Genomic DNA, 22,025 nt, shown 5'->3' with positions numbered 1-22,025 from the left:
TAATAAGATATGTTTTTGATGTCAGAAGGCTGTAAATCAAAGTCTGATAAAGTTAATATTATAGTTAATATGCAAAAAGTTCCATGACAAATCATTCATTATATGATTCCTGGGTATGGTATAACATTTCTACGTAATCATATTAAACTTGATAGATATAAACAGTTACACTCTGGAAGCTATTGAATCATTATTTTATTTGCTTTTTTCACAAGTACGGGGCAGATGTTTTGAAACAGTAAAAAAAAGGCTTGCCACAAATGCTAGTACTATGAAGTATTGCAATGTCTCACAACTGCTAATATATCAAGTGGTTGTTAGTAAACAAGGGATTTGTGCAGTATTATACCAGACATATAGACTGTTAGTGAGTAGACTGAGGTCTCCTATACAGGTACAGTCATGGGCAGGATTGGCAGATAGAATAATAAGTTGTAGAAATTCCCACTGATTACCAGAATTCCACAGTTATCTGTGTCAAGTCACTTAAAAAAAGTATAGTCATAACTCACTGTATTCGATCAATACCAGGATAAAGTATATCCCTAAATGTGGACAAATATCTGTTTATATCTCCATCTTCTTATTCTCCCGTCTTCACTGACTTCCTTACTTCTATCAATTTCTCTCCCCTGACTTTCTGTCTAAATATACTATAAGCCTATTTTTTTCTCACTTCATATTGCATATTCCTGTTTGTATTACACTAGCTTACCTCTATTTTTTTCTAAAAGACTGGCTACAATTTCTCTAGCTATTAAATCATTGTCATATAATCTGTATCTATTCTTAACCAATGTTTTTATATTATGTCTAATTTGGTGTAATTATTTAAACTGTAGTTTTTTTTTTTTTTATTATTTTCAAATATTGTAAAATAATTACTCTTAAAATGTTTTGTAATACTTTGGAGCATTTTTAATTGGCTTCCGCTGTAAATGGGCTGCTATCCAAATAGACTTTCCCAGTAATCATGAGGATGCTCTTGAGTTTAAAGAGGTATGATTTTCAAGTTCATTACAAACCTGACAATTTAATGCACACAACTAATATGTTTAGAAGCACTTTCTTACAAGAATGCAAAGGTGATTGACAGAGAAAAATCATGAAATCTTATTGCTTATTTCACTGTTACCTGCATCAATAGGGAGCTTGAACAGCTGATACATTGTATCAGAAAGACAGTGAAAAAAAATTATATTCAGATCAAATAAAATCATTACACTGGGACATCAGAGTGTATACATGGATGAATGATCATAAGAGCTAAACATATAATTCCTACTCATTTTCCGATGCAGTGTTTCATGAAATGTATGATATATAGTTGGGAGTTTACCAAAATGAAAAGGGCAATAGGAAAGATATATGTATGGATTTTTATACAGAAGGAGCCTGTAATATTCTTTACTGGCCAAAATATCTGAACAGAGAGGTAAACTGACTCAGAAATGTGAAGTCTGTACTACTTTTCATAATCAGCATGAGGAATAACTGCAGTATGAAATATGGTGGAAGAAAAAAGGATCATATTTATTTCTGTGCAAAGATGCTCATTATATACTCTGTGTGTAAACAGTTATTCAAAGTATTCAGAATATGTGCAACAACATGAAACTACCAATCACAGTATCATTACTATCCAGAAATCTATTTTGCTAGACATGGAATCCAAGGTGAACTCTTTCTGATGATAATGTAGAAGTTTATGAGTCAATAGTTTCACTCTTTTGCTAAACAATGAGAATATACTTATATTAATTCTAGTCCCAGTTCTGCATGAAGTGATACAAAGCAGACAGAAAGATGGAAACAGTTAAAAATCTTATGAGAAAATGTGAAAGTTCTATTAGTGATGATTGCTTTGTCTATACTAGAAGAGATTTACGTCTGTAAAGCAAGAGGACATTTTCTGTACAGTTACTATGGACATATGTTGTTATACTAAACTACTGACTTCTTATTTTTAGCTAATATCAAAAGGTCAAGGACAAATCATTCATCTATTAGAAATGCTCAAGAAAAATGTTACCATGGTAGATTAGTTGGGAGTTTACCAAAGTTAAAAGGAAAGGATAAGGACATATGCATGGATTTTACAGTTAATGCTCAAAAAAATTAAACCAGCTACAGTTATATTTAAGTCAGAGGAACTTGGGTATTGTTATGTATGATGTTATGTTTATGGGTGATTCTGATATGCAGATTTATAGAAGAAATAAAAAAGAATTTGTTTACGTCAAAGAGTGGAAGAAGGGAAATCTGTCAATCTGAAATGTTCACATCCCGGGTTCTACCTCACAGTGATATTGTTTACATGTAGATATGGAATTAACCATCATACATAAAATAAATAAATAATTACTGCTATGGAAATTCATCATATCAAAAATGTAGCCCAATGATCTTCTCAGAATATTGTAATCCCTTGTGTTATTCCTAAGCAAGCGATTGTTTCAACAAATTTCCTGGAAAGTAACCAGTCATGTCTTGACAGTATTTATATGTGTGAGGATTACTGAAACACAGTTGCTGCAATCATGTCCAAGGACTGATATGTGGGTCAATGATTAAAAGAAACTGCTGCAGTAAATTTATCTAATGTAAAATGATTATAAATCTGAAAAAAAAATAATTTTTTCAGTTTTAATATTGATGTTTCTGAATGTTCAGATATGCTGATGTTGTATTAATGCATTTCATATGATATCCTATATTAATGTAATTATTGCATATAGAGAATTGATCTCTGTTTGTATTTGTATGCTATATATTTACTTATTATAACTTTTTAAAGTAAAGGGAGTGCAACATATCGGAATATACAAAGTAGTAAAAAGGGGAGTAGCATAACTGAATATATATAGCAGTGATAAGGGAGGTTTAGCTTTTGAGGCAATGAGCAATAATGGGTATGTGCTATGTGATTAATAAACTGTATAACAAAAGGAGAAAAATAAAACGTTGTAAGACATCACCATCCAGCTACATCACAACCACACCAAACATGTCAGTAAGGAACTTAAGAGCACTATTAGAGAATGTAAAGCAGAATATGAACCTAATGTCTCTGTCTTATATCAGGAAGTCAAGAAATAATGTTCAACAATACATTAGCTTCATGCATAATAATGTGACACATTCTGAGCCTAATGCTATATCCAATATATTAGCAGACACATTTTCTGTTAAATTTATCCCACCTACCAACATTGCTGCCCCTATTATCCCTGAAAATATAGTTTCCCTTGATATCACATTGGAACAATTCTTAGAAGCACAGTTAAAAGCTAAAAGTAATAGCTCTATGGAACTAGATAACAGCAGGCTGCATTCTTGCTAGTAATAGATATATACTCTGATTTTCAATTTCAGCCTATTCACAGGGTTTGTGCTCGATGCTTAGACAACAGCCACTGTAACGTCTTTACATATAGGTAACCTTTGTATACACCCAGGTAATTATAGGCCCTCAGTCCCACCAGACTTATACCCAAGGCCATAAAGTCTGTCATTGCAGAAATTCATTTATGCAGGCACAGGCAACTGAAATGGATCTAGATCAGAATTAGTTTGGCACTGTGAAGGATGGCTCTTATATGCTGAATCTATTAACCCTGCTAGACAAAGTTATAGACACAGTGTATACTCATCACTCTATGCACACTACTTATTTTGACCTGGCTAAGGGTTTTATCACTAATCTCCAGTCTGGTATTATTGAAAAACCAAATCTGGGCCTCTACATTGATGCTGGATTGCAAATTGGCTATTCATGAGATCCCAAGTTGTGAAAAATGGTGGTACCCTCTCTGAATTTAATATTACAAGTAATATGGTACATGTGCTGGGTCCTCTCCTGGTTGGCATTTATTTTGAAGTCAACCTAGCCAATTTCCCAGAAGTATGGTTGACCAAGTTTGCTAATGAATGCAAGCAAGACACTGTTATCCTCTCATCCACTGATACTAAACTGCTCAATAAGGGATGAAATAAGCATATGCCTAATGCACTGAAAACATACCCAAGCTAAATGTAGAAAAGTGCAGCATAGTAGTCTTCAGCAAAAAAAGCTGCACCCAACTGATATTTTCTGACAATCTTGAGCATAAGAGACTTGGGGTACTTTTGTGAACAATACTCTCTCACTCTGTCTCATTCAGTCATCATATTTCCTCCATAATCAGGAAATCATTCTATGAGGACTACTCAATGGCCTTAGATTGTTAAACACCTCTAGGACAATATTATTCACATGGTGTATGTGTGTGCATGTGCATGTGTTTGGGGGGGTGTCTGCTCAGAGGAAAAGCAAGTTGTGAGTATTTTTCTTTATCACTGCAACAAACATGATGGTGCATGTCCATTGAAGTCTTTTTAGTTATTTGAAACAATATCCATACACAGAAGACATTGTTCTGTTAGGATGGAATTACTCTCTCAGGCCACATTTTGTTAGTGGAATGTGGAAGATGAGACAGGATACGTAGTGAGCAGATAGTTTTTTTTTTATTTTATTTATTTTTATTTTTTTCTTTAAAGTAAACCATGGATTTGGTTAAAAAAGAGGTTAGCTCTTATTTTGTGGACTGAGAAAGTATGCTGAGTGAATCTCAGTCCTGCAGTACTAAAGATTTGCACTTATGTGTGGCCAGCCTTATGTATAGGCCAACTAGGCAGGGACAAGGAGCGCTATTTGGCCAATAAGTTATTTCCTGAAAAAAAAAAAAGAAAAGGAAAAAGAAAAAAGCTGTTAATGCAGCTCTCTTCTTGAAAATGTTGGCATCTCCAATAAATTGAAACAATTCTACTCACGATCTACAAAACAAATCAGGATTCATTGTGTACACCATGGGAGCAACTGAGACAGAGTCCCATAAGTTTTGAATGTCTGAAGATTGAAAAAATAACAGGAAATGACAGTCTAAATAGCAGCAGATAAGTTGGCCTTTTTACTGGCAGATAGACATTATAGATGATATCTCAATGTAACTCAATTGTTCCTAATTCTGTATCTTATTTACACTTCCCTTGTATTTTTTTTTATTTTGTTGTAAATCACTAAAGATTACAGTCTGTCACTAATGCCAGTTATTAGCTTTTTCATATGCTTGATTCCTCAGAAAATGCATGCTGATACAATTAAACCCATTTTTGTATTAAATGAATTAGATTATAAAATTTGCCTCTGATTCTGGAACTTTGGCTCTCCGTTATTTCTGGCTTTCCCTGATTGAGCAAAGAAAATGACAACCTATGAAGCTGAGTGGCTGGGATTAAAAGGGATTTATGTGAAGTATACTTCTCAGCTGTCCCTGATTTTTCAGAATGTTCTTTATTCCGCCTCATATTTTTCCCTTTTTTATTTTTCTGGTAAAATACTAAAAATTACACTCCGTTAGTAATGCCAGTCATTAGAATTTCATACTATTGTGAAAAAAAAAAAAGAAGTTATGTACTTACCATAACATTCCATGTTTGTAGTCCATCTCGCCTACATTCTTGCTGAATGGACTCGGCCGATACTAAAGCTCAAAAGCTTTTACTGGCTCGAGGCTAACCCCTATCCCATGGCACCTCACGGCAATTCTCCAGATGTTGTTTGCAAGAAAGCAATAAGTGCCTAATAGTTATGAAACTATCAATAACTGTGTACATACAGACAAAACATTGTGTAACATTATCTGTGCCAGGTGGACAACAACTACAACCAGGTCAGACAACATAAGTATAGTCCACCAGATCCTCCATGAACAGGAAGTGGGCAGGAGAAAGGGACACAAGAGTGTAGGAGAGATGGACTACAAGCATGGAACGTTATGGTAAGTACATAACTTCTTTATGTTATGTCATGTAGTCCCATCATGCCATAATTTTTGCTGGATGGGACAGCGTCCCTAGCACCGTTATCCTGGGTGGCTCAAGCGAAGAGACTCTTCAGCACAGTAGACACAAAGGATGATCTGTCCCAGAAGGCCAAATCCAATTTGTAATCAGTGACAAAGGTATGTGGTCTTGCCCAAGTAAATGCTGCACCAAAAGTATCAATTGGGAGCCTAGATCTAAAGGCACATGAAGTTGATACTGCCCTTGTAGAACGGCCTTTCACTTTGTTGGGTAACTATTTACCAGCAGTCTGATAAGCAAAGGAAATGCAATCTGAAAGCCATTTTGAAAGGGTAACCTTAGAAACAGACAAGCGTTTATTTTTGTCCAAAAAGGAAACAGATAATTGATCTGATTTTCTAAATTCTTTAGTCCTGTGAAGGTAAAACCTGAGAATTCTGTGGACATCTAATTGGTGTAGTCTGTATTCATATTTATTAGAATGATTTGGAAAAAACACCGGTAGCTCAATAGTAAAGTTAAGATTATGTTCTGAGCATACCTTGGGAAGAAAGGAAGGGTTAGTCCTAAGTGAGACTCTATCCTTGTGGAAAACAATGTAAGGAGGTCGAATAGTAAGAGCTTGCATTTCTGAGACTCTCCTAGCAGAGGTTATAGCTACTAAGAATAGTGTTTTCCAAGATAATAATTTCAGATTTGATGAAGAAGAGGGTTCAAAGGGTGAAGAAACTAAGGATGTGAGAACTAAGTTTAGGTCCCAGGATTCTGGTGGCTGTTTGATTGCAGGCCTAAGAAGGAGAACTCCCTTCAGAAAGGTTTTGCTCAAAGAGTGTGGCATGATGGGATTTCCCATGAAGTCAAAATGGTAATTAGAGATGGCAGCTAACTGAACTCTAACTGTAGCGTCTGCAGCTCCTTCATGAAAGATGGATGCAAGGAAGGACAGAATAGATTCAATAGGAGCTGTATAGGGATCTAAGCCTTGGTTTACAGCCCAAATAGAGAACCTTTTCCATTTGCTGGAGTATAACTTCTTAGTGGAAGGCTTGTGGGAAGAAATCAGAATGTGTTCGACTGAAGGTGAGAGGGGAAATGCACCTGGCTATTTGTGGAACTGGAACAGCCATGCTGTCAATTTTAGGGTGTGGATAGTCAGATGGAACTGCCCCGATTGACGAATCAGGAGGTCTGGAGATGGTTCCAGAATCCATGGTTCCTCCAAGAGGTAGGGCCACAGGAAGGGAATCCAGACTTGGCGAGGCCAGTAAGGAGCAATGAGAATCAGGGTACTCCTCAACTGTTTTGCTTTCTGTATTACCTTTGGAATGAGAAGAAAAAGTGGGAACCATAAAGGAGTCCTGGGGGCCAATCGTGGACAAGAGCATCCCTGGGTGACATCCCTGGATGGGGAATTAGGGCAAAGTAGCTGCTGCATTTGGTATTCAGGTGTGTGGCGAAGAAGTTGCAGCAAGGCTGGCCCCATCTGAGAAAGATCTCTTTCGCAACTTCTGCATTCAGGAACCACACGTGAGGCATGAGGATTGCTCGACTAAGTTTGTCTGCTATCACATTGGACTTCCTCGGGATGTGCATTGCTACCAGAATGTGTTGAGTGTCCATCGCCTATTTCCAAACTCTTAAGGCCACTCGGCAAAGTGATTAAGATTTGGTTCCCCCTTGCTTGACTATGTACCCCATGACAGACTGAATCGCAATTGTCCCGGTGGGAAGAGAACTGTGAAGTGCTTGCAACGCATATAGTACCCCTCTCATCTCCAGAACATTGATGTGCAAGGGGTTCTCATGGTTCTGCCAAGTACCTTGGACCGTCATTCCCAGATAATGACCCTCCACCCTATCTGGGAGGCATCCATGGTCAAAACTGCATTTTCTTGAGGAGGAAGAAGTGAACAACTTAAGAGAAGTTGTTCGGTATTCAACCACCATGTCAGATCCTTCTTGCAGGTGTTTGTGATAAGATCCTGATTTGACAGGAGAAGATCCTGCATTGACCATTGGGAAAATAGTAGCCACTGAAGTACTCTCATGTGCAGATGGGCTAGAGGAACTAATAGAATGGAGGAAGCCATAGTCCCTAGGACCTGAAGGACTACCCTAGCCTGAACATTGTGACTGTTTAGCAAAGATCTGACGTGGTTGCATAAAGATTCTGCTCTTTCTGGTGTTAAACTTGTTGACATGGTGGTTGAGTCTATTTCTGAGCCTAAAAATAAAATGTGCTGTGCTGGAGATAAGGCTGATTTTTTTAGGTTTACTGTGATGCCTAAACTGGAGCACAAGGATAGAGTCCTATCCCTGGTTCTGATCAGTAGATGCTTTGTGGTAGCAGTGAGGAGCCAGTCATCTAGGTACGGAAACAGTGTTTGAAACTGAAAATAACTGACTCCCAGCCGAAAGCGCAAGTGTCTTCTGGAGTGCCTGTCCATTTTGATGTGGTAGTATGCCTCTTGAAGATCTATTGAGCATATCCAATTGTCTTTCCTGATAAAGGGAAATATTGAATGCAGAGTGATCATTCGGAACTTCAATTTCTTTACAGACTTGTTGAGTCTGCTGAGATCTAGAATTAATCTCCAGTCCCCTGTCTTTTTTGGAACTAAAAAGAATCGTGAGTAAGTTCTGGATCCTATTTGCTCTGTGGGGACTTCTTGGACGACTTTTTTTTTTTGCAGCAACGAGATGACCTCTGATGTTGCACAGTCTAATTGAATGGGTGGCATGTCTGGAAGAGACCGGTTTACCGGGGGATTGGAAACAAAGGGAATCAGGTAACCTTTGGATATTATGGTTTGTACCCAATGATCTTGTGAAATGTTTATCCAGGCACTTGGGTACAGCGATAGATGACCCCTGACTGCCTCCAGAGATGGACAGTCGGGCAACCTCTCAGGGGCGATGGAAGGGATGATCAGAGAAGGTTTCTCTATTTCCCTGGTGTTGTGGACCTCCTCTGCTGCAAGGATGGCTTCTTCCATTATATCCTCCCCCTTTGCCCCTAGGGGAGGGTTGACCTTGTGCCTGAGGGAAACCTTTTTCGGATTTACAGAACCACGTTTTCCCTCCTGTATGACCCTTGGGATAGGGTCTAGAAGGAAGGGAGAAACTGACTCCAACAGCAGATAAGGTTTTCCCTTCCTGCTTGCACCTGGTCAAGGTCTCTTTCACCTGAGATCCAAAAAGAGCTGAACCATCAAAGGGGCTGTTGATGAAGGAAGACTTAAAGGATTCTGTGAAGTTACAAAGATGCATTCAAGAATGTCTCCTAAGATAGATTCCTGCTGCAGCTGCCCTACTCGCTCTATCCGCTGCATAGGAAATCAGCCTCATGGAGGAGTTATCTATTGACGTAAGGGTGGAGAGCTGCGCAGAAGCCTTATCCGTAGATCCTGGAGCTATTGAACCCTGAAGGTATCTCCCAACTCCTTCAGGAGATCCCTCTGAATTCAAGTGAAATGGGAAAGGTAATTCGCCAATCTTAAGGTAAATGCCACTGAAGAGAAGGTATGCTTTCCATACCTAGCCGTTGTCCTGGACTCCTTGTTAGGAGGATGAATATTGTAAGATGTCTCGGACAACTCCTTCTTGGTGGCTGTTGCTACCACCATAGCATCAACAGGAACCCCTTTGGAAAGAATGGACTTATCTTCTGGTGCAGCCATAAATTTGTTTGGCCTCCTCGGGACAGGCTCCACTGTGTCTAGGGAGGTCCAGGCCTTCCACGATATGACCCCCAAAAGCTGGTCATAAGGAGGTGTCACCAGGAGGTGGAAGGTCAGGAACCAAAGGCCTCAAGATACACTGATTCATCCTCAGTAAGGTTAGAGGTCTTCCGATCACCCCTCTGTCTAAGGATTTCTAGGATGTCAGAAAAGGAGACATCCTCAGAGGGGGATCTAGGGGACTCTTCTGATTCCTCCAAATCAGTGTCAGACATGACACGCTCACGTGAGTCAACATGCTTCCTCTTACAAAGTCTCTTCCGAGGGAGCTCTCCAGTGGGATAATCTGGGAGGTCTTTGAAGAGGGGGCACCTCCAATGGGGAATGCTCGAGTCTCTGGTTCCCTATGCTGTGGGGGTGGCAGGGGAGAAGAGGTTGCTGCTGGCTGCTGGTAGGACATTAGTTCCAAGGGTATGGCTTTTGCAGAGGATAAAGCCTTCTCTATTGCTTTGAAGGCCTTACCTCCCCGCTCCAAAGAAGACCTCCGCTCCAAGGATATGGATGGTCGGCTCCGAGCAAGGGGGCATTGTTCCAAAGCAGATGTAGGAACAGAGCTGAGTCAAGCCGAAGCGCCAAGAGGGAGGGTTGGTTCTGAAGAAAACCCAGCGTGATTATCCCCCCTCGGAGTTGACTCGAGAGCGTCGGCTCCCAGATCCCTCAGCTCCTGACTGAGCCACTGAGGATAGAGTAATCGGTTCTGAGGAAGCAGGGAAAATCCTTGGAACCGAAGGATTCAACATAGAGGAACCTGAAGTGATTGGTTCCAAGAGGGAAGCAGTCAGAGGAGGAATGGTGGATTGCAAAGGGGTCAGCTCCAAAACCTTTGGGTTCGGAGGGGCAAATTTTCTTGCCAGAACTGGGTCAGAAAGCAACCTCTTCACCACCCGCTCGATGTCCTCATCTAAGAGTGTCTTGGAGGATCGGGTGGAGACAGAAGGAGATCTCCTCCTCTCCAAAATAGGAGATCTCAAGGTAGGTGAGACAGGGTCAATCTCAGGTAACTGTCTTGGTAGCGAAGGTTGCCTTGGCACCGAAGAGACCAATGGCACCGAGACAGAAGAAGCGGAATCAGAGCCAGAACTCCTTGGCTCCATCGCTTTGGGCTTTTTCGATGGTTCCAAAGCTGGAGCCGAAGATTTTCATTTAGTAGTCTTAGGAGCTGTCTGACCAAGCTCCAGCTGTTCCTGGAAGGAACTAATCATAAGACCCCTATCTATCAAGTTGCGTTTCCTCTCGTTCAAAACCCAGGCATTGAAGGCATGGTAAAAGGTACAGGGCTCTTGTAAGTGGGCTTCACCTAAGCAGTACACACAGCTAGTGTAACTGTCTGTCAAAAACATCTTCTGTGAACATTTATCACATTTTTTGAACCCTGAAGGGTGATAGTCCTTATATTATCTGTCCTTTTCCTTAGACATGCTAACAAGAACAAACTAACAAAGCTACCTAGAAAAAGAGACACCATCTCTAACTATACTAACAATACTATCTACTGAGATAAAAATACCAACAACAGTAGACAGAAAAAGGAAAGATTCTATTTATTTATTTATTATTTATTTATTTATTTTGTGAAGGAACATGCAGGGAGGAAAGGCCCTGTAACTTAAATGGGCAACTACGGACCTCTAACTGAAATGGGCCATACAATCCTATGGGGGGAAATAGGGGTCAAACACTCAGTACAATCACACAATAAAGCTATAAACTACAAGGAATAAAAGATGAAGAAAAAGGCGGTGAAAAGACAAGATTTAGTAAATAAATCTTCTACTTAGCCAACGAGCCAGTAAGGGGACAACCTCAAAGCTTTTGTGGCAAATGAGATCTGGGGAATTGCTGTGAGACACCATGGGATAGGGGTTAGCCTTGAGCCAGTAAAAGGTGTCGAGCTTTAGTATCTGCCAAGTTGGAGTCGAATATTGGCTCCAAACCCATTCAGCAAGAATTACAGCGAGATAGGACTACATAACATTACATGTTAATGCAAAACTTGTTATTCTGTTTACATTTGAAGTGAATTAAAGGAACATTTAAAATTGTTCCTGATTTTGGGCATTTGCCCCCACATTACTTTTGGCATTACTTAAGCAAAGAAATTTAGAGGTGTAGTGTGAAATAATCTAGAAACAGACTATGATTTCAGAGACTTTCACAGATTTTGTCTTATTTTTTGGTCTTCTCCTCATACAAATGTGTAGTTTTCTGGCCAGTCATTGAAGATTGAAATCACTAAGTAATGACAGTCAAGAATCATTTGATGTTCAGACTTCAGAAAAAAATAAGATAATAGTTTAGCAGCTTTCTAAGTATATGAGAGAAATGTCTAAAATATTTCATTGATGTTCGCCCTTTTCCCAGATTCTTGCACTAACTAAGAAGTTGGCTTCTGTTTGAAAACACTATTGTGTGTCCCTTATTTTATTTTTTTATGAGAGTTATAGATATGAGATGTTCTTAGACAGAGTAGCTGCAATTGCTTGGGCTGTTTGTGGTGGAAAATGACTTAACTGCACTTTGCTCATTATTCTGTCTTTGTTGTGGTATTGTAATTTATGTGGATCAACTTGGAAGATTTTAATGTGCGGCTACCATTTATGCGAATGCTACATGGCACAATTTTCCTGTCAGATGACTGTCTGATATGCATACAGAAGTTGTTAAAACTACTGGGTGGTGATAGGGGCGAGGATTGTCTGTGGATGAATTTAACTGACCTTTTTTTGCTTGTTGAGTTTAAAGTCTTGTTTTACAGAATTAGTGCACATTTTGAGTAAGATGATTATTTACTATGATCACCATGTGTCTCTGTGAAATAAGCATGAAGTACATTACTAATACTATTGTTGCTATTATTTTGTTTACCAGAAACAAACATTTGAAATGTACACTGTAAAGTATCTCTAATTAATATGTATAGAGGCTATCTGTGAGTAAGAATGACTTGCTGTTGCTATCTGACCAGTAGCAAACAGCAGTTTACTGGTCTGGTGTGGCAGACGTAGTGTCACAAAGTGACAATTTACTAAAATCAATGTACAGCTAGTATTGCTATGGCTTATGCTGTGTGTGCGGGGAGGGGGGTTGGGTAGGTTGCAGTGCATCTAAGAGTAACAAAGTATATATAATTTTCATTACAAACATCAGCATTAACACAATAAGTGCCTATTACAAACATCAGCATTAACACAATAAGTACCTATCAGTGGTAATCCAGCAGAATGTGTGAAAATAATTTCTCATTGGCACAGAGAGGCAGTGAACAGCATTATAATCTCACAGCACTTGGCTCTACTTGAGTTCTTGGCTATGGCTCCTCCTGTATGGCATCTAAGTGCCCTCCCCATCTCTGTGTGTGTTTATTTATGTGTTCTTCCAACACTCCAAAAGACATGCCTTAGGTGAACTGGCATTCCTGCAATTTACCTGTAGGTAAACGTACAGTATGTGCATGCCTTTGTGCACCTTATTATAAACCTGACTTGCCAGTGGCAGAGTCAGTGTGTGTTACAATAAGCCCACTAATTATTATCTGAAGACTAAACTGGTATTGCAAGATGCATACATAACTTTTCTGGGTACTTGTTAAAAATGAACAAGGTATCTTTTAAACATAAAGAATAATGCATCACAGAATATCCAGACCCTCCAAGCTCCAGGGGGCCTGGCAGCCCAATAAAGTAAGCTGTATAAATGGATTTTGACATAGGCTTAGTAGTGGCCTGTGCCCTGGTCCCTACCTAGTCAAAAACCAGAACTTCTCAAAGGTGTACAAAAAGATCAGTGTAATTTGTGTGTGGTGCTAGGGACAATGTAGCCAGTATTTTTTTACAATTTTCCTCACAATCAAACTGTAATGGTGTGCACAGAACATCACTATAGCTTGTGAATTGCTAATGAAACTGTAGTAGTTTCTTTAACTTTCCCCACAAACCTCAAGGGTGTGTTAAAATAGTTGCTATAGCTTCTGTGGTGGATAGGGACTGTACAGTCATTATTTCTTTAACTTTACTCACAAACCTCAAAGGTGTGAGTAGAAGGTCCCTATAGCTTGTCTAGACACAGTATACTGTCTAGCAGCCACCAGTCAGAATAATTAATGTAATCAGTTTTTTCAATTTCCTAACAACCAAAAAACAGATACATGAGTGGTATTATTTTGGGAGTAGTGGTAAGGATGCATGTTGTTTTTATTTGTCCGACAATAACAGGTTGAAATATCTTACTACACTATGTTTTTGTCCACTTTTGTCCCAGTTTGTCATCATAGGGGTACACATAAGGGGGGGGGGCTCTTTTGGGAGGTAGGGGTGAGCAGGCCTGCTGCATATATGTGTGGCAACAATGACTTGAGATATATGACTATTAGTATTTGTGCCTTCACATTTATTCCAATCTTACACCAGAGAGATCCGCAGAAGGTGACTGTCTTTTGCTTGGGAGGGGGAGAGAGGCATAAATTATTCTCAGATATGATTTATGTATCCCCACAAGCACTGGTCTTCTTGGTCTAATGTGAACTGACACTTTTTCTGTTTTGATCACTAACTTGTACATGGCTAATTTCTTCCTAGAAAGAAAAAATAAGACTGACTTTCATTTTCCATACTTATGATTTATGCTTAGGCTATCGTTAGATCAAAAGGTTAGAGAAAGGCTCCAAAATGCACCACAGAGCATGAAAAGAAAGTTAAATAAAGCTGTAAAATGTACCTCAGAATATGTAGCTATGGCTTTTGGGGGTTTAACAACTTCCAAATTACCAGTTTGATTTGTTTACTTCATTCACAGTTGTTATACTGCAATCTTAGCTAGTTAAGGTGCATCTTAAAGTATGCATAAAAAAGCAATATTGAAGAGTAAGTTTGAAATTCTTTCCTTAGTCAGTATTTTTGTTCAGGCCATCACTGTTAAAAAGGTTATTAAAACAGCTGCAAAATGAACCTCAGCATATAGAAATCCCTGGCCTCCTGGGGCCAGATGGCCCCAGATCCAAAGCTTGGTTTATTCCCTCCACAGTTATATTCAGTGTGCCTTTTGGGAAACTGCCACCTAAGCTAATTACTCCATCGATAAGATACCCATTGTAGTTGACCCAGTAGTCAGGGATCAGGGAACATATGTAGACAGTAATCTGGCCTTTGACCAACATACGGTCAAGGTAGTAAGCAAATCATTCTATGTCGCCCAACTTATAAATAAGGGTATGGCATCCAGATCCAAGGAAGTCATAGCACCACTTTATTTGGCCCTTATCAGACCAATCTTTGATTATAATGCCCCTTTCATCATGTACCTGACCAGACAAATGCAACAGCTAGGACAATCAAAAGGTTCCTTACCAGGAAAATCCAGGGTATAAGCACACTGCTCTATATCAATTGCCTTAAAGTCCTATGTCTATATACTGCCTCCTACATGTTCCTGAGAGGTGATCTATGGTTGACTTGCAAGGCATTCTCAACTCCAGTACTGACGGAGCTTTTGCTCGTCTGCAAAACAAACAGCATAAGAATCACTAGATCCAAGGATGACAGAGCTGTGTCTCACAGGAGCCCCATGCTCTGGAACAGGCTTCCCATCCATGTGAAGCAGAGTCCATCCCTAACCCTATTTAAGTGTAACCTTGACCAATGGATGGGAAACTGGAAATTTACCCTAGGTCTGGCCCGCTATGCCTCTGATAAGTAGAGACAGACAGTAATGCCCAAACTAAAATACCTCCCACACATACACATAACCTCTAGAAACGTCATAACTAACATACCGCTTCCTAATAAAAACCCATGATACATAGGGACACAATTGAATTGGATTTCATGGCTAGGACTAAAAAGGCCATGGTGGTAATTGGCCTAGTATATACCTATGAACCTATTTAATCTTGACCAGTTAAGCTGTGTTTGAAAGAATACAAGAAAAGGCAAAGTGAAACAGTAAACCTTAGTAATGATTTTTATTCAGGCCATCAATGAATGAAAGTGTTGCTTAAAAAAGCTTTAAAATATGCATCAGGGCATGTAGAAGCCCATAGCTTCTGGGAGGAAGCTGGCTTAATTAATTTATTTCTAACACATGTATTACTGTGTACTCTTGGACAGTTAGGTTTCATTGAATTGATCCTGGGAAAGGATAATAAGTAAGAAAAAATGTGATAAAAAGAAGAAAAAAGTAACAAGATGGTGTAGGAGAGGCCAGAATGTAGGGGGAAGGGGTAGGATTTATGGGATGTGCTGGGCTGGGCACCATGGAGCCATTTACCTAGGGTGCAATTTGACCTAAAGCCAGCCCTGCACATATGTGGTACAGGATGAATAAAATGCAAACTGCTATCAAGCAAATGATTTATGTAGATAAAGGCATTGCTGTGCTTCTGCTTTTCAGAGATACTCTACTTTGATTAGGACTTAAATGAAATTCAAGAATTCATGCAGTACTGTTGGTCAGCTCAGACTCCAAATGTTCATTCAGCATTTATGTATGCATGCATGTGATTAATCATTTTAATTGGCTAAACCCGTTACAAGCAAATGTACATTCTCAGGTATGACCTAGGAAAAGAGTCTGGGTAAGTGACTTGCTCATAGCCAACACATTTTGCTAGAGAAAATTAAGAAACTCAAACCCAAGGAGAACAAAATGAAGACATACTACCAGACTTTAAGCTTGCTTATTTATTTATTTATTTAGTTGTGTTTGATCAGGACACTGATCTCAATGGACTAATTTCAAGTATAGCCAGTTGTTAGATACCAGAACAATGAACATACACAAAAAAAAAAAAAAAAAACAACACGCATGCAAAAATACAAGGATGAATCACAACAGTGGTGAGAAAAATGGAAAGAGTAGCTATTAGCCACCAAAATAATAAACGCTAACAAGACATAGCAATCTCAAATTAATTACAATATATAACAATGCGATATTAGATTTGACATGAGATAGCAATCCACAATTTGTTTCCAAAATATACAGTATTCAATTTAACATTACATAGTATTCACAATTAACTTACAATATATACAGGATTAAGAAATCAGTTGATGAGAAACATTAAACAGAGAATGACTCCTTGAACAGAATTCCCCAGAGTGGTTTGAAATCCTGCTGAGTTTAGGTCCAGCTCATGGTGACCCAGCTGGCTTGGGTTTATTTACTCATTTATTTACTGTTTGCTTATTTGTATTTCATCAATCTTTTTATTTTATTTTTTTTGTTCTGGAAAAACCATGTGACACAATCCTAGCAGTCCAAATTCTGAACTACACAACACAAATTGCTATCAGACATGCCACTAATTATCCCAGATTGCTCTGACATGACAGATTATTTAATGTACTACCATCAGCTACTATTATACAGACTGTACAATACAAGAGCTAGTCAGCCCAGTCTGACTATTTGTCACCCATATTATAACTGTCTAATTGCAAGTGGTCACAAAAACAGAGATACAAATCCTCTTACTTATCATGTGTATCTTGTTTAGGATCACCAACCATGTAAATGAGCACTGTTCGATGGGACAGTTCCATATTAATGAAAATTATGTGCAAACTATCATAGCTGTAACAAAGTATCAACTAGCAACCATAATAGGATGGCAAGGCTTCATATTAACACTAGAAGGAAAGAAATCTTATGTAACATAAAGAGACCTTTCAAGATAGTTTGATCACTGCTGCAGAATAAAAAGGAGTAATAAAATGACAACCTGTTGAAAAAACAGAGGGGGGTTTTAACATTGAATGGCAATCCCTTTTATTATTCATTTTACCAGGTGCCCCACAACCTGGCTCAAATATATATCTGACTGCTGCCTTAGAGGATTAAGGAACTATTCCTTACGATCCACATGTGCAAGGTTTGATTCTCTCAGTATTTATTAACTAACTGTGTCAGTTAACTACACATTGCTCCTGGGCTAAGTGTGAAAAAGGTCCAAGGAGATCAGTGCTCTACCCCAAAAAACAAATAAATAAATAAATGACAGCAGAGAAAAGGCTACCTAGCTACAGCGACAACCTAGAAGATGAAGCAATTATGGCCTTAACTAACTATGCATGGACACACACACACCCACACACACACACACACACACACACACACACACACACACACACACACACACACACACACACACACACATACACACACACACACACACACACACATACATGCATACGCACACCTATGCATATTTTTTCATTCTTTCTTCAATATGGATATGCACACAGAGCATAAAGAGCTATACAAATAATTACATATGTTATACTCTGTACGTATGACAGGTGTCAGATGATTTCTGACAATATTACTAGCATATATACACTGCACATGAGCTATATTTAAACATCTAAGCATCTTTTGGTTATTATTGTAGTATTTACACAAAATATTCCCAAAAGAATTAATAAACATTTACCAGATGAGATTTCTGAAACTACATTCATTACCTTCATTCATTTTTTGCCATCCCATTAATTTCTCATTATACAAAAGAAATCTATTAGCTTTGCTCTGCTTACTGAAATGGAGTTATTCTTAAGACAACAATGTAAAAGGCAGTAGTTTTTTTTACAGTAAGGGTTGCATTCTATAGTGTTAGATATTCAATAGATAATGTTTTAAGAATGCTTACCTGCTATTGTTTTTATTACTCAGAATGTAGACGAATGTCTTGACCTCTCAATGACATCAGCTACAAGCCAGAGTATGTTCCCTGTCATTTTATACAAGCCACATGACAACCAATCAGATGCAAAGTTGAATGGAAATATCCAACCAAAACTACTCAGTTGAAAAAATCCTTGTACTAGCAAGTTCATCTGAGCAGTCTGAAGCTTTAGGCGTTGCTAGGGTGTGTGTGGTAGCCTGGTTTTGATTTGATGCTTTTTTCTACTCCAGGCAGAAGGGCTGGTCTCACAGCTGACTGAATGCGACTTCATTAACAATAAAGCAAAGAACTAAGCTTATTGTGAAAAAAAAGCTCCCAGACCTGTATGACAAATTTGACTCAGACTGATGAAAGCATGTTATTTCTGTCTCTGCTGGTGTTCCTGTTTTCTGTGAATCTTCACAGAGTGGGGGTGAAAAACATGCAGTAATGATAAAAGGCACATGAGAGCTATGCAGGGCTACAGAGGTACATGTTAACACAGCTGCCTTCTTCCATTTGAAAATCTGAGAACAGCTAGCAGTTTAATGTTTCTATAGCAACATATTTATTTTCTTACTTTCTTTTTTTTTTCTTTTAAAAAATGAATAGTGCTGACAATAAATGCAAAGCTAATATGTAACAGTTTTCTTCATATGGACTGCATTTAAACTTTAATGTCTTGCTACAGAGCATTACTTTTAAATTTAGCCATATAAAATTTTAGCAGACATTAATAAAACCAAATTCCAAAATTTGCAGTTTAAAAAAAATCTACAACATATTTATAAGTAAAGAGACTGTTTTTTCAGTGTGATCAGGTAATTAAGCTTGTTCACTAATTACTAAGCTGTAAATGGCAACATGGATAGATGCATACTCAGTAAGTCTTTTCCACAATGCTTTAGCATCATAAAGCACAATCATTTCATTACTGTATTTATACTTAATTTTCATTTAGCACATCGCTGTTGGAATAATTTTCAGTAGTGCACAGCATGCATGAAATTGTTACACTTTAAAAAACAAACCATCAAATAGATGTTTGAAAGAACCAGTAAGTCTGTATCATCTGACTCTCAGTTCAATTGTTGAAATTAGTGTTCGCTAACTTCTTTTCAAGCAGTGAGTTCTGGCATACCATACTCGAATAATGTTAAAAGCAGAGTCCAGTCAGCTCTCTCTGTCATAGAGCGATAAAACCCTGAGTATGACAAAGATGATCTGGGCTCAATTCATTGCCTGGGTGCTAAAGGAAATGATCATAGAGGGTGGGACTGAGTGACTGATGCTGGTTATCTATCCCAGCATGGACTTAAGCAGTGTGGTCTACTGCGTTAACTCCTGTGCTAAAGTATAACTAAACTATACAGCACGTTGGCAGGGGTAGGGTCCTTTGGCTCTGCTAGACTACTGTATGCAATAGCCTTCTTGGACACCATGTAAAGGGGAATGAAGCTAAATCTTGGAGGAAGAACCATTGCAGGCCTCTGAAAAAGTAAGTGCAAATGTCATCTGTTAGGGCATAGCAAGAAAACCCTGATGAGAGCATGAATAATGGCCTCTCATTATAATTATGGAAACAAAATGAATATATATATATATATATATATATATATATATTATAATGTGAAGATTTTGAGTATACTGAGTAACAGCTGAATACTTTAGATACATCTGTGAACCAAATGCAAGGATACACATAAGATTTAGTGTGATATGACATTTATTTATTCAGTCCTGAACACTGCTTAATAGGATTAACATTACTTAACTGGTTATGGTGATATTCTTGTCCTGGTACAAAATAATATTGTTCTGCAGAAATTAACTACTTAATAAAAAATTGAAAGTAGTGATTAACTGCTTTAGCAATAATTTTATAATTATTATTAAGTAAACAGGTTGTACGATAACTGTGGTTCAAATTTAAAATAATGAGCACTTTTGCAGAAGGTCTTCAGTGGGGAGGAAGAGCAATGAGCTGGGGACAAGAGCTCATGAAAAAAGATTATCCTTGAAGATCAATTTTGCATAAAGGAAATGGAAGAGCAATGCACAGCACTATACCTAAAATAACACCTTAGAGAGGGCCTTCTGCATGCCAAAACAAACCTGTACCCAGAGTACTAGCGATACACCACATTCTATACTAAGTAAGAACATAAGAATGTCAGTATGCATGAACATGTTGATGTTGACAAGTGAGCAAATATTTACAGCTGTGCTGCACTGTTGTAAATACATGTTTCATTTGATCACTCACAAATACAGAAATATGTAGTATGACAGAAAGTTTAGTCAAATATATATCCAGGTACAATGTATAAGGATAATAAAGCAGGTACTGCTAAGAACAGATGAAATAGTTTGTCCTTTGGATGAGACATTGAACTGAAGCCCAATATGCTTGATTTGGGGTAGCTGAGGTGGATGCAAAAGATCCCATGACACCTATTGAAAAGAGTAGGATTCCTTTATTTATATACATAAATAAATCTTATTTACAACATATTTACAAATATTTTCAAACATACAAATATATAGGCATAAAATATATATTTACACAAACGTAATTTCCTTTATAGTCCTGTTAAATGTTTATCCTTATTAAAACCCTACTCCTTTTTCCATAATCACCATCTTATTTTGTGTAATATTGTTGCAAAAATCTATTTACCATTAAAGTTCATTTATTCTTTCATTCCATGTAACCCATGTGACATAGCTTTTTATCTGTCATTTAATGTATTCTTTACTTCTGTTATTATAATATCCATATTTAATCATATCCATGTTTATTTTATTCACTTCCTTTCTTTCTTTGAAAAAGTTTCCCCCCATAATTTTATTTTTTTAATGTTTTGCATTTCAAAAACCCATGTTACGTAGTATCTTCTTCTTGACAAGGTAAACACATTTTATCATTTTTCTTTTTATATAACATATTTCCTCTATTACTAGACTCCACAAAACATATTGGCATTCTAATTTCTGATTAAACAATTTGCTTCTTATTTTTGGGTCTAGATTATAAGATTGAAACTTCAGGTAGTTGAATACTGAAAGCTCGATCTGTAAATATCAAAAGCTAAAAACTGCAAATGGCCACTTCCACACAGGAAAAGAAGGTGCTTGGCTGTATAAAAAAAAAACTTTTAAACCCAAATCAAGTAGGGTGGGGGGGGGCTTCACCACCCACACCACCCAATGTGGGGGTTGTGCCCCCACACCCCCCCAACTAAACATACCAACTCCGAGATTACTCTACATTGGCCAAAAGGGCAAATTCCACATAATGGCCAAGCAAATCTTTTCGACGAAAAATTTGTGGAAGTGGCTGTTTGCAGATTTTAGCTTTCGATATTTACAGATCAGGCTTTAGGTATTCGACTACCTAAAGTTTTGATCTTATAATATAGACACCTTATGTTTATAGCTTTATTTTTTTTTTCATCTGTTAGATTTTCTATGGTTTTACATAGCAATGTTTTATCATTAAATTCTTTTAGCATATTTTTCTATCATTTTTCTTTATCATCAATTTTTATTTTCCACAAAAATATTTTTTCTTGATAACATTTTATCCTTCATTTATACACTTTTTTACTCTTTTTTTGCCACACCCCCAAATTATCAAACTTATATTTATACAATTTTTCTACTATTCTCAAATCTTCTTCATTTATCCACTTCAGCACTTTGTACAAATGTAATAGCATATGCCTCTGGGTTAATTAACCCTAAACCTCCTTCAAGTTTACATAAAAATCTCCTCT

The 22,025-nt window shown here is 37.9% G+C and overlaps 1 protein-coding gene across 1 annotated transcript in view; it reads right to left on the bottom strand.

Annotated features, from left to right (window-relative positions):
- The window catches only part of SFXN3 (sideroflexin 3), a 600,282-nt gene extending 581,872 nt beyond the window's left edge, over positions 1–18,410 (bottom strand). The window contains exon 1 of the mRNA XM_044056492.1: positions 18,232–18,410. The gene's annotated coding sequence lies outside the window, so the exon portion shown is untranslated. The remainder of the gene's footprint in view (positions 1–18,231) is intronic.
- Positions 18,411–22,025: the final 3,615 nt, after the last annotated feature.

This window comes from Protopterus annectens, chromosome 14.part0 (assembly GCF_019279795.1).
Source record: "Protopterus annectens isolate FY-2018-M chromosome 14.part0, PAN1.0, whole genome shotgun sequence".
Classification (NCBI taxonomy): Eukaryota; Metazoa; Chordata; order Ceratodontiformes; family Protopteridae; genus Protopterus; species Protopterus annectens.
The sequence above is the reverse complement of the archived record's forward strand: the minus strand, read 5'-3'. Positions and strand labels throughout refer to the sequence as shown.